This window comes from Mytilus galloprovincialis, chromosome 2 (assembly GCF_965363235.1).
Source record: "Mytilus galloprovincialis chromosome 2, xbMytGall1.hap1.1, whole genome shotgun sequence".
Classification (NCBI taxonomy): Eukaryota; Metazoa; Mollusca; class Bivalvia; order Mytilida; family Mytilidae; genus Mytilus; species Mytilus galloprovincialis.
In genome coordinates, this window is record NC_134839.1 from 90,917,082 (window position 1) to 90,931,570 (window position 14,489).

The 14,489-nt window shown below is 30.9% G+C and overlaps 1 long non-coding RNA gene across 1 annotated transcript in view; it reads right to left on the bottom strand.

The window, feature by feature from the left end:
* Window positions 1–428: 428 nt before the first annotated feature.
* LOC143064842 (uncharacterized) overlaps window positions 429–14,489 on the bottom strand; it is a 53,783-nt gene continuing 39,722 nt past the window's right edge. The window contains exons 2-3 of the long non-coding RNA XR_012975330.1: window positions 4,790–4,861; window positions 429–490 (exon numbers count right to left, since the gene is read on the bottom strand). This is a non-coding gene — a long non-coding RNA (uncharacterized LOC143064842). The remainder of the gene's footprint in view (window positions 491–4,789; window positions 4,862–14,489) is intronic.

Consider the following 14,489-nt stretch of genomic DNA (forward strand, 5'->3'; position numbering starts at 1 on the left):
CCAAATTACATTTATGTTCAAATTAGCGTTTTGTGCAATGCAAATATATCTATGAGTATGAAGACGCTCAGTTTGGTATATATGTGGGTAAATTGAATTACATATATATCATATAAACGGTATGTTAATAACCACGGAACAGTCAGGTTCATAAAAATAACTGATATGCCTATTGTTCTTGACTACAAAATCTACAGTGCGCTTATTCTCTACTTTATTTTCTACATTTATGTTGATTTCTTGTTGACTTGATGGCACGTGGAAAGAGTCTTTGACGAATGGATTTACAACCAGTCTTTTGGCTCGAACTTTGAACTTTTGAACTTTGACGTAGTTTAAGAATCCTTTCTCTGCAAACTACACATCTCAAGGGTAGACATCTTTGAGAGACAGCACTTTGTATTGTTTTTATAAAACACATACGACATACAACTTTATGGCCACATGGGAAGGTACGCATCGTTGCCTTCGCAGACAAACAGATGACACACTAAAAAATAAAAATATAGAAAAGAGTAATCATTTTCAAGAAAACGATATCTATCAATTAACGCTTTTAAATATATTGAATATATAAAAGTAATTGACAAATGTTTGTTGCAAAATGCAAATGTAAAAAAATGCACATTATAGACATAACAAAATCTTTACACCGAAATTTTAGTTTTACCTGTGTTAAAAGGCATACTGAAATACATTCACTTGTCGCATTACAAACAAAAGACACATGTAGCAGTTATCAATGATTATCAAAGAGTACTGGTTGATTGCTTTTTTTGTTTTCATCGTTGAAATATCCCCTATTGACAGTATGAAGAATAGCAGGAAAGGCTATGTTGGCATATTGGTCGGTTCAAGGTTTCATCATAACACTATAGAATTACTGTATGAATAACAAGACGCGAGGAATATGCATATTAATTTTTAGACCAATAATACCGACATTGCAAGGCGTATTTACAATAATGATTCTAGAAGACAGTATCAGCACAATGCATTAAACCTTCTCTGACGAAGAACAAAAAGCAATGAGAAATCTAAACATTGCACAATTCAAACTTATTCATTGCACATAAACTTGAAGTGGAATCAATATCAAAAAGTTAGTCATTTCCAGCAACAGGTAAATTGTTAAGTTATATAATCTTGTAAAAATTAGAAAAAGTTTTCCACTAAAATTACTTCAAACATAAAATGAAAGAAGCCTGAACATGACATGAGCATATTATTTTTTAAATGCTTTGGTTATAGCAATATATATATACAAAAATAAAGATGAATTTAGAACAGCCAAGAAGTGGTGTACAAAGTAAAATAACAAATATACTGAACTCCAGGGAAAGTTCCAAAAGGAAAGTCCTTAATCAAATGGCAAAATCTAAAGCTTGAACACATCAAACTAATAGAAACCAAATGTCATATTTCTGAATTGATACAAGCATTTCCTTATGTAACAAATGGTAGATAAACCTGGTTTTATAGCTAGCTCAACTTCTAACTTGTTCGACAATCGCCTAAAATTCGCTTACATTGACGACAATTTGTGAACCACACTAACAGATATAATAGATAAAAATGTCACTAAGAAGATACAAATCAAGATAAAATACGAAATCTGATTAAAAAGCATGAACTCCAAAGGAGCGGTGCAAGTGTATAGTGGTGATAGTATACTAAGTAAGTATAAGGGTATGTGGTATCCAGCTTTGCATGCGTCGTCCGACATCTATCAATTCTCAATATTTCACAATTGATTTTACAAAGAAGACAATATTATGTTATTTTAAGGTCAAGTACTACGAAACATGTCGCTTGTCAGTAAATACAAAAAAAAAATGTATACAGATACAAGTCGACGTTCTTGATTATTTTCCCTTTTCAACATCACAACTGTTTTTGGTGATATCCATTTGACGTGGCTCTCTATCTCTGTGCAATTATAAATCCCGTCATTATGTTATGGTAAATCTTTGTATTCTCGTCTTTCATTTTGTCAATATGCCTTTTTGTGTTTCTTTGTTACATATGACGTGGCTGTGTACTTATACATCCCGTTCTTATGTTATTTTGCTATGGTATTTTTTGTATTCTTGTTTTTCATCTTTTACTAGTGTGCTTTGTCTATATGCCTCTTTGTGTTGTTTTTTTTTTTGCTACTTATTTGTTTGTTTTTGAAGTGTTTAAGTTCATAATACAAGATTTTATGTTGTAACATTATTTTGGACATTTTCCCATATAATGCCTATTTTTTTTGGTCACAAATTATCAATATAATAAAAATGTATCCGATTGTCGTACAAGTGAGAGGTTTATCTAGCTTTAAACCATGTCTTAATCACCATTTTTTACATAAAAGAATGCATGTAACAGTCAGGAATATGACAGTCTTTATCCATTCGTTTGATGTGTTCGAGTTTTTGATTTTGCCATTTGATGACAGACTTTCCGTTTTGATTTTTTCTAAGAGTTCGGTATTTAGTTATTTTACTTTATATTTTACGTATCGGTCAACCAATTCGTGATGGTGTCCGTAAAACGTATGTAGTGTCAATTTTAGTAGATTCCAGTTGCTCTTCGTCATACCTTTGTTGAAGCAGTTTGTGTGAACATGCAGGAAGTTATCATCGCGTTTATAATAGAATCTGGTTTGATATTTGACAACATAGAGTTAAAGGTCAAGATATCAAGCAGCTCTTTTACTTTTGGTAGTATCCTTTATCTACAACCAATTGTGATATGCGAGTACAAAAACAAGTCGACCAGTAGAGACTCATAACAGTTATTCATTGGAACAACAACTGTTTGTTTAAATGTTAAAGAACTAAACTAAAAAAATTTGTTGTTGATAAAAATAAAACACATTTCTGATACCATTTTTTATGTGTTTTAAACGGACTTCTTCACTAAGTCACTATTTTGATTATATAAAACAAGAAATTTGCATTTTCGATTTGTATAGATCAAGCTCTGTTTATTTGAACATAAGAAAATTGTAGTGAACAGGGCAATCAAAGGAACATTCATTTATTTGGCCTTTTTAACTTTTTTGGATTCGAGCGTCACTGATGAGTCTTTGGTAGACGAAACGCGCGTCTGGCGTAAATACAAAATTTAATCCAGGTATCTATGATGAGTTTATTTATTACTGTGAAATTCAGCAGATATCAAGACAGCAGATTTTCTTCTTTTTTTCAAGTTAAAACGAAAGTAAAGAAGGACGAATGTATAATTTTATAAAATTTTCTGTTTCGTGAATTATGTACGGTCTATGTTGGATTCCAAGGGTTTTTTTTTGGAATTCAAAGTACTTTATTTAGCCTTTTAAAAATGATTTGGCGTATAAACGCAATATTTGTCAATGCTTTGTCTTCATGGACAACCATTCATGTGCCTTGAAGAGAGTTGGAAACCTGTGTGTTTCTTTTGTATATTGTACACTGAATGCGATTCGAAGATCTTGACTATGTGTACTATTTGTTTGTTTTTGTTTTTGTTCTTTTTCTTTTTGCTACAGCAAATTCAAAGCCTGGTAACTGGTAATATTTTACAGTCACTGGGTCGATACCACTACTGCAAGTTTCGTCCCCGAAGTAAACATCAACTCAGAGGTTACCACATTAAATATCATTGTAACAAGTTATGTTAATTTTCTGAAAATTTACTATGACCAGGTATAGATTACCTTAGCCATACTTGGCAATACTTTTCGGAATATTCAGGTTGAAATTATCTTCGACTTGTATTTGATTTAGCTTTCCAACTGCTTTGAATTGAGCACCACTAATTAGTCTAATGTAGACAAAACACTCGTCAATCATAACAAATTACAAGCCTGGAATCTTTGATGAGTTTTTTTTTGCTGTTGAAATGAGACGATGTAGAAAAGAGCATTTGAAAAAGAAGTTTAAAGCAAATAAAAATCAAAAGTTAATATTAATGTAAAGTATTTGTAGAAATTGGGGTTGATAAACACGGAATCTAGTTCAATCCATTGATTTACGAAACAAGGAGCTAATAAAATATAAATCTGATATGTAAAAGTTCCCTAATAGTGCAATGGCATTATTTATTCAGTCACATAATTGTTTTAATTCATTTACTGGACATGTCTATGTTGCATGACTTTTCTATGTTTTAAAGGTCAATAGCCTGATCTGTCGATCTAGCTTTATCCGTTTCATTGATGTTAAAATGCGTCTTAAATAGTATTCGCGATGTGCCTCACATTATCATTTCCTGTCACATACATTTATCGGACATTAAACGACGTAAGTTATTTCCTTGAAATTAACTGAGCAGAAAATAAGTCAATTAGAAATCCTGGTACCGATATTTCATATGTCGACAAGAGTCTAAAGTCACATATTCATTCTGAAAACACGTGCTATATTTCCAATTTTGTTAATTGGAAATTTTAAAACATTTTGATCAGTTCCAATTTACAAAATAGGAAATATAACACATGCTGATTTAAATATCTTCTGTAATTAATAGGCTATTATGTACAACTATTTTCAATATAAAACGCGTTTTTAAATAACAATAGTCCTTTTTTTTTAAAACAATAATTTATTGCGCAAAACAAAAATTAAACTGCTAACAAAATGGTATCTGTATTTTAAGTATAGTATAAGACAGTTGTTTTCAGTCTCGTTTAAAAGCTGATGTTTATGAAAAAAAAACTATTTTTACGATGCATTACCCGTAGTGTATATTTGTTTTGAATGTAATACTGTCTGACTAAAACATCGAAAGATGACTTGAGAATAACTTTAAGAAGAATACATACTTCGTCGTCTGGTGTGTCTTGTAAATAGTCAAACTCAGTTTCGGATTCATCTATTTTTGCTAAAAGTCTACCCTGAAATAAAAAAGCAGTTATATATTATTTAATTAGGCTTCACAACTAATCTCTTCCATATTTGGTGGTTTTATTTCGTCTAAAAAGTATTCCGTTTCTTTTTAATTAAGCTTAGACAGTCTTTGAGTTTCACGTAAAAAGACACGCAAACTCAAAACAAAAAATATAGAGGAAATGACCTGTCAAAAATGATTATTTACAAAGAATTATACTTGTCTATAACCAGACTGTTTATGCTTTTATTACGAAAAACAATACTTCGAGATCAGTGTGTCTAATGAAATTATTAAATAACGACATTTGCAGCTATGCGCTGCAAGCCAGGTTTCTTTGAGTCTATGTACAAGAATTTTAATTAAATACACATCCAGCAATATTCAAAGCGTTTGTATGGAGGTAAAGTTTTATTATGTTATGCCTTGATACTCCCTAAATCAAAGGCTTGTGAGTACTAGTTTTGCTATGCTGAAGACAGTTTGTCCTAATGTAAGAATGGGGAGATTTACCGGTAGTCTGCTTTATATCTTTACGTACATCTTAAAAATGACAATGAAGGGTGGTTTTGAACTTTACAATACAAAATGATGATTTTGCAACAAACCATAAACACCTGCATAATTATGTACTATGTATCTACCAGTCAATATGCTATTCTTTGGTTTGAGGTCATAAAACTTTCGAGTATGAATATCGTATCCACTTTTTGTCGTTTCGAGCACATATTTTGTACTAACAGTACTGGGAAAAGTTTTTTAACCAAGGGTCCAGGGCTTGGTTTTGATAACTACTTTTGTTATCATCATTTCCTTGATAGAGGTTTATTGCTGAAAGAAAAGCTATTGTGCTGAGAGTAAAGTTTATTTTATCCATTCTAAAGTTATACATGCGCACACGATGTGGTTAAACGTTATGAAATGGATGTTTCACAGGTGACGACTTGTATGATACACTTGCTATTACCACAATCAAACCTCCTTTTCTTCAATTGTGATTTTATCGAAAGCGACTTATCCCCATGTCTTTACTTGTACTGACAAATACGACGGAAGCCACCAGTGTAACAGAAACTGATTACTACTCAGTGGAACCTGAGTTCACCCTTGTTTTGGATGGGATTTGTATTTCTCGGTCTCAAGTTTTCTGTGAACTGTTTTGTATTGTTGTTTGGGTTTTCGTCGTTTTTCTTTAATGTAATGGTATTTGGTTTTTTTTAATTGCCTTTTCTTTATTCCATCTATATTTGTGGTAAATAGAAATTATGTAAATGAATTGTTTGGAATTAATCATTGATCAAAATATTGAAAATCATTAAAAATTCTGACATTATTTATTAAAAAAAAGGCTTTCCCATCGATTTTTTTCTGAACGAAATTCTATTCAAAAATTTGAAAAGGATAAGGTCGGCACATTATCAAGAAAATTATCAGTAGAATGACATTTTTCAATTCCTTAGTGAATCTCATATTTCTCTTCTTCAGTTTATAGAAAAAAATGGCTTATAATACTTTTTATTGAACAGAAAACTGTTCAGAACCAAACAAAAGGATCCTGAAGATAACGAATCATTCGATGTGAAGGTAACACAATGCAAACATAAAATATTCCGAGATTTTCAAATTGCCATGGTCAATTCAAATCGGCAATTTCTTTTTAGAAAACATATGACTTATCATCTAAAAAATTTCTGGACAAGAGAAACAAGTAAAAGGCAAATAAATGAAACTCCGATGCAGTATTTTAATTATATATACAAAGTGAAAAATTACTGATGGAAAAATTGATTATTAAGTACTCTACGTGGGAAATCTTTCAAAGGGAATTGGATAGATCGAACAAGATACTACTAATCCCTACTGTATGACAACCATACTTAAATTTGCTTTACTTCGTTGGTAAAAGCAGTTACAAATTTAAGGTTTTGAGACTTAAAATGTCCCTGTATTAAACTCTAAAAAGGTCATCTTCAATTATAATATAAAAATAATCAATAGTTTCAATATTTCATGCATCTTCACTACTTGAATCTTACACTAACAAATGCCTTGCTATATTTGTAAATGACTCCTTTTAAACATAGTTAACAACAATCAAATAACACATTATTTTTTTTTATGATAACGTTGGATAAGAATTGGACTCGCAGGCTTTTTGCAACTTTCTAGTCTGAAAACATTCACAAGTATTCATGCAGTTCATTAACAGTTGTTCACTTACTTAATATTAGAAAATGTTATAAGTAGAATAAATACTGACGGGCTCCATTAGGAAGTAAAGATAACCGTACCCGTCCCATTGTTGTAGAAATAGTAAACAAAATAAACAGTCAAAATCGGCTTCAATTTAGAAAATAAGAAATAGCCCCAGAAATGGGATTAAAAGATCTCACTATCAGTATATAAATTGTAAATTTCCTAGCCGAAAATGTGCATTACCACTACAACCGATTTAATCATTTTGACTATTTGGTCCAATTCTCAAAACAAAGATATACTCATTAATATTCAATATTGTCAATTTTAACAAACTGACGTATGAAGTAGCACAGCAAATAAAAGAATTTTCAGAAATTTAAGCAACAAAAATGAATTCCCTCACGATAAGTTTATTTAAATGTAGTGAAAATAGCACCTTTACTCGTAGTAGAACTTTTGTTTGCTGCAGACATGAATAAGACATTACATATGTTGCGTTTTTCAGGAAGCAATAAAACAGTAAGAACATTGTGGTGTTATACAGATCAAGTCATGATCTTCAAGTCATCTGTATAGAATTCTCTGAACTGTATTGTACATAGAAATAATAAGTTTGGCAAACCACGACAGCATGTTTTGCTGTTCCAACAATGGATACGAACACATATCACTCACGCATCATTCAAGATATCAAGGTCCTTATCAAAATATGTTTTTCAACATTTTTTTCTCTAAAGTGTTGAGTATTGAGATCTGATGTAAAAATGCAATAACATGACCACATCAATCATGACTGAAGAGTGTACAGTAGAATTGTCATAACTAGATGTTAGACGTCGGATAAGTTTATATGAACATTGCTTTTAAAGGTGAGAATAAGGTCAAATTGAGGATTCTGTTTAGTCGAGATACATGCACAGTAGAACAATTAAATATCAGTTAATAATTTCGTGTACATGATATAACTTCAAGCCAAGTTTCAAACTGTAACAAATCCTGCGAATAAATGTTACTTTATATTTGTATGAACAAATCGACAAATATTGCAGATGAGTTTAGTAAATAGAATTAACTCGATGAGGTTCCATTGGCAATGCATAATAAATCATGATCATTTAAAAACACAAAATAAAATAATGATATATATAATAATATATATAATTCTTCTCATATTTAGCCCAACAATGTTAGATCTTAAAGTTTACGCTAGCAAATATTTATTCTTCCCCTTATCTGAGATTTTTAGACTATTCTATTTCGAATAACGTTTCAACTTATTTATACATCTTTGACTATCAAATGTTTTGGTTGATCGAACCTGATAAAGAAAAATCCAGAAAAGTGCTTCAGATGCACGAAATACATGATAAAGTGTTATTCTTAATAAAAGACATACATTTTTTTTTATTAATCGACAGAATATTTTGTATTTAATAGACATAATTTGATCTATCTAATATACATAACATTTTTTTATTAATAGACATAATAATTTGTATTTTTAAAATAGATATAAGATTTGTTATCAAATAGACGTAATATATTATAATTTACGAGAAAAAAAATGTGACTGGTGTAGTAATATGATATTCGGTAAGCATGGAATGGACGCATGAAACGGATTTATGGATCTTAATGATAAACTTACAAAATATAGAATAAAATTAAAATATATCCAATTAGTAGACACCAATTGCATTGTGAAAATTATAAATCTAAAATTAAATCATTTTAATTTATATAATCTGGTCATTTTAAAGAGGAATCCAATAATCAGACCACTTAAGACAAGATTTCCTCATTTTGTTTTGACATTCATCTTGTCCTTTTATAATTTGTTTTATTTCAATGCTTAATTATTTTTTTTCTGTTATTGATATGATTACTTAAGCAGCCTGCTCCTGTATAGAACATACGTCATCATATTTTCTGAGTAATATGCGTTTCCCAGGAAACGAATGACAATACATATAAAACTTTATGAAGCTTTAACCAAGCATGAATAAAACAAGAACATAACATTTATAAATCCTTATAAATGCCTCACTATTCCCTTGCTTCAATGGATAATTCTTTTTGATATGAAAAAGAAATGACATTGGTTTTATCACTGTCAAAGTGTTATCAGGAAGTTGACTTAATTATTCAAGTAGAAATGATAAATGGCATGTATAAATGAACTAAATTTTGATTATAGTGACTAGAACTATCAGTCTCTTACATATTCAATCATGCACACAATTTGGAAGAACCATTTAGTCATTTCTTGATTTATAAATAACAATGAAAATTAGGAAAATGAAAATAAAATAAAAATTCTCAATGGAATGGGAAGGAATTGTTAAAAATATGAACTTTTATTACTTATGCACGGTACTTCAATTTCTTCGAATCCCTCATGTTTTCGTCTTTTCCTCAATAAACTGTCCGTTTTCTATACTTTACTCTCGGCTATGATACTTTCATTGAAACGTCAATAGCTGCCAAATCCATTGACTAAAACTCTCAATTTTAAATATAAGATATCAACACGTATAATTGAAACGCAATACTTCCAAAGAAAAAACAAACGTGATATAGTGTAGTCACTTTAATCAAGAAAATCATATTGACAATGCTACTGTTACTACAATAGTTTATTAGAACCAAGCATCCATTAACATATAAATTGCGCTTTCTAAAAAGTTCATGTATCTTATATTTTGGTAAAAACTGTAACATGAGCAACAATATCTTAGCAAAAAAGATATTTCATTCAAATCGACGTTTTTATCGGCGATCTTCAGTTTTTCCCTTCCAAAAGTCGGAAGGCTTACAACTAGACTAATAATTAAATAAGAATATAGATACTGTTGTGTTGTGGATATATGATAACCGTTAATGTATAGATATACAAGTTTTTTTTTAAATTTTTGAATTATGCCAAAAATTGTAACTAAGATATGCGTCATCAAAATTCAATTATGACAAACAACATCGTTTAATTGCAGTAAAACATGACAAGAGATAATTACAACTGTTTAAATTCTAATAATTACCAAAACACTAAAATAGTACAATAACATTGCTTTTATCATAAAAGTACATTACAACAACCTCATTAGTTTAGCATAGTGCAATCTTTGAAGTTCTATAAATAAAATCTGCATGAGAACAAAATTAGACATTACAAATTAAATATTGGCCCACAGTTACTAATATTATGTATTTGAAATACAAAATGTATTCAGTATTTGCATATTTATAATGTACAAAAGAAAGTTTATATTGTAAGAGATGCATTTTCAATTACATCTAGACCATATTTATTGCTGATGACAGAAAAAAACAAGCCATAACTTAGGTCATCTTTCACGAACTGTATTATAGTTACAGGAGACAACTCTAAACTAAAGATTTCCATCTGTGAGTAATTGACAACATGTTTGTATGCAATAAATTATTATTTTCTGTATACAGGGGAATAGTGTAGGGTCTGGTAATACGTGGACATATGTTCATTACCATTAAGGAAAATAGAAGGTTTAACGATTGGCATCTATGTTTTTTGCTTTGAACTTGCATTAGAAAGTGCAAGTACTCTGTTTGTGACTTTTGTCTTTTTGTTTTTTGTAAATTTAACAAAGACCGATCTGACGAGTGAAGCCCATTTGAACAGATTGTAACAGAACGTATGTTTATTTTACTGTTAAACTACTGAACTAGATCAGCAGAAGGGATGAGCGTAGATACAAATTATTTATCGTGCCTGCCCTAAGCCAGAAATCTATGATCTAGTGGTTAGTCGTCGTTAGCTGTTGTCTGTTATATTAGTGTTTTTTCTTCTTTGTGAAGTATAATTCAGACATTTGTTTCTCGCTTTTGAAATGTTTTACATTTCGTCATATCGGGGTCTTTTATAGCTTTCCGGACTTCATTGCTGTAGTCATATCGGGGTCTTTTATAGCTTTCCGGACTTCATTGCTGTAGGATATGATATTATTATTATTATATGATATTACCTAGCTTTTGGCCCGTATGAATAGTTGTCTTATTTGAAATCTTACAAATGGTTTATGATAGTGATAACACACATGTAGAAAGGCTCTGTTTCCCCCTTAGAAATCAATCATGAAGTTGCCTTGTATTTTTATCAAGATGATACAATAGTGAGTTATTTATTTTTGTGGCATAAATGTAAATGTATTACTTGTTATGGGCTAATTTCTACTTAATGACTTCCAAAGTTTAGTTCTTCTTAAAAATGGGTAATAGCTTCGAGAAATATATAAAAATAGAATAGAATAAGATTTCGTTTGTTTCAATCATTAATAAAAGTGATATAGATGTGTACGTACTCAATGTTATTTTCGCAGTGTAAACGACGATGATATACACAGAATCACTATAATGCATAATTATTACACTATTGGACCAGTCAACACCGATATTGAGGCCGTCAAAAATAAGCTCTCGTCACGATAAAGCCATTTGCCAGACAGCGTAATGCAAGCATCAATCAATCCGTTTGCACAAGCTTAATAGGGATACTGTAATTTATTGTGATTTTCATTACTATTTTGTTTAGATATATATGTAAGTTCGTCTTCCGTCGTTTTCGATTGCCCTTTATAACAGTGATGAGAAAATCTCTATTTAATTTGTTTACACACTAGCTAATACATGTAGACACTTTTAACTTAAACATACATAAGTTCAAAACCATTACATATGATGATTTAATGAAACTTATTTTCCTCGAAGTAGTGGAAATGAACGTACTCCTGAAATCTTCAGACAAAACAACCTTAAAATATGAACTATTTATATCTTTCAAATGACGGTTTGTTTTTTCCATTCTTACTTGGATGAAAGAAAACTAGACTCAAGCTAGCGACCAATCCTAACGACCAATCAAGCTAGCGACCAATTCAAGCGACCACTAAAGAACACAACGAGAATCAAATTGTCAAAGAATCATAATGTGGTATTTGAGAAAACCACAAAACGACATAATGAAACAACTTTCTGTTAAAAATAAAATATGGCTACCAATACGGTTTATATTGTTTTTTACTTTTAAATAACTAGAGATATCCATCATATCAAGTCAGAAGGTACACTACAACATCAATGCCATCTGTAGCCTAATGTACTGACTAGTTTGCTTGCTAAATGTCTGCATTAATATAAATCAGTAAAGGGAGAACGTCCCAGAAAATCGTAAAAAGTCAAAATATCGTAATACAATAGAAAAACAAAGGAGATAGGGTATCTTTAATCAGCAAATGCACAGCGCAAAATACACAAAAAGCAAAGGAACAATCTTTTTAGCGACGATTTTTATTCCCCTACATAAACACGTACTTCATGTTATTATATATGTATTTATAAAATGGAAAGTGCGCTCCTCTACGTATTTTACTCTATAGAGAAGGGCATATACTATATTTTGAGGCCTTCTGTACGTTTTCTCAGTTTTTCAAACTCTTAACCGAGATGGTAAACAAAAATCAAGGATTGCAAATAAACTATTAAAAACGGATCGTATATCCCCCAATCAGATAATAGTTATAATATACGAGTAATTTACGGATACGAAATGAGAATAAAAAGTAAACGAATTAAATTAGAAAAAAAACCAACAGTGTTTGTCTATGATAATTTGCTCGCACAAGTATTTTCCATACTCAGAGAACCTTAAATAATTTTAAAAAGAACATATTTTAATAAACATGTGTACCTAGTGTCAACTTGATCTGACTGCAATGTCGTCTTTCAATCTAATACAGTATAAATGGATGGATACACGGAAAAACGAACGAACGAACAAACCTACAGATCAGATACGGTCTTTATTGTTGTAGGCGAAGCATAGAATAACTATTTAATGTGAGTTGACTTAAACTCGTTCCTGTGTAAATTGTATAAGCTTTCAAATAAACGAAATAAGAAATATCTTATGTTCGAAAGAATTACTATATACTGGCTTTCTATACATTCGGCATCCTCAAATGGTCCGAGTACACAGTTATCGTCCTTTGATTTTTCGTTGTCCACGAATATAGTCCTTAGTGTGGACAGTGTTTTATTTGCCATTTTTTTTATACCCCTTCCAAATGTATTTCTTCATGTTTTATGCCTCAAATAGCAAGTTAGGGGATTAAAGCACACTGTAAAAAAAAATTGGGTCATGAATTTTAGAGTAAGTAGTGATTTGGTCCGGTTTAATTAGAAAAGGTTAAAAAATAGCACATCGGAAGCTTTCAAAAGATTTAAGGACCCCCTTAACATAAAATTGTCCATTTGGAGTTAGAGCCAAGGAATTTTTCTTTAATATTTGGATGTTAGTGAGAAAGTGTGGGTGGGATTCAATTCCCAGAAGGTTTTAACCCCCAAAAAATCATTTCATCTCTGATTTATTACCTTTTATTTGAGCCATGTCCGGTGGCGTACTTTACCGTATGGAGCTTGCCAGGCTTGCCGAAAGAATGTACGTTGGACACGAAAAAAACAACATCGCCACGTGTGGGAAAAAACTATGGCATTTTCATGAATAAAAGGGTCTGGGACAAGCTTTCAATCCCACTAGGTGTGGGAAAAAACTTTGCCGTAGGGAACTGTACAGGAAGACTGAAAAATGAGCCCATACCCATAACCGTATAGGTACCTCAGACTTTGGATGGTCAGTGAAGTCTTCAGGTGCACCTCTGGACCTTTGGCTGGTATAGCTATGAAAATGCGGAAAGTCAAACAGAAAATAGCCCATTAAACATGTAAAAATAACATTGATAGTTTTATAAACCATCTTTGAAGGCTAAATTAGTAGTCAGCTGTCTGAAAATGAATTTTATTGCACAACAACTTTCATATATAAAAAATCCACAGGGGCCAAAATGCGAAACCAAACTCCTAACTGTGTATTGCTGTCTTCTGGTTCCCCAGAAATTCCAGAATAAAAACAGGTACTAAGCCAACTCTACAACGGGGAAAATATGCCCTGTTTTTTATTATTTTTTTTTTTCTGATTTTTATTCAACACGGGTCTTTAGTGTTCCTAAGTGAATACGCTTTCATTTGATACCAAAATGAACTAAATATTAAACTTATTGACAAAGATTTATAAATATGCATAGTAACTGTTTTGTTTGATATATACTACTTTGTATATTCTCTTGATCTGATTACATTTGAGACGATAAGAAGGAATATTCACACAACATTAATTTAGTTTTTGTCATTAAATCAGAATTTTTTCTTGACATTGCATTGTGTAATTGATAAAAAAAATACGAATAATTTTTCTAAAAAAATGTATTGAATAAGGAATAATGTATAAAATGTTATCTGTTAGACAACTTATTACTCTTTTGTCTTTCTCGGTCACTTTATTAATACATGTAACATGCATATGCTACATAATGTCTGAATAAAGGTTGAAACGAGAAAAAAAAAGT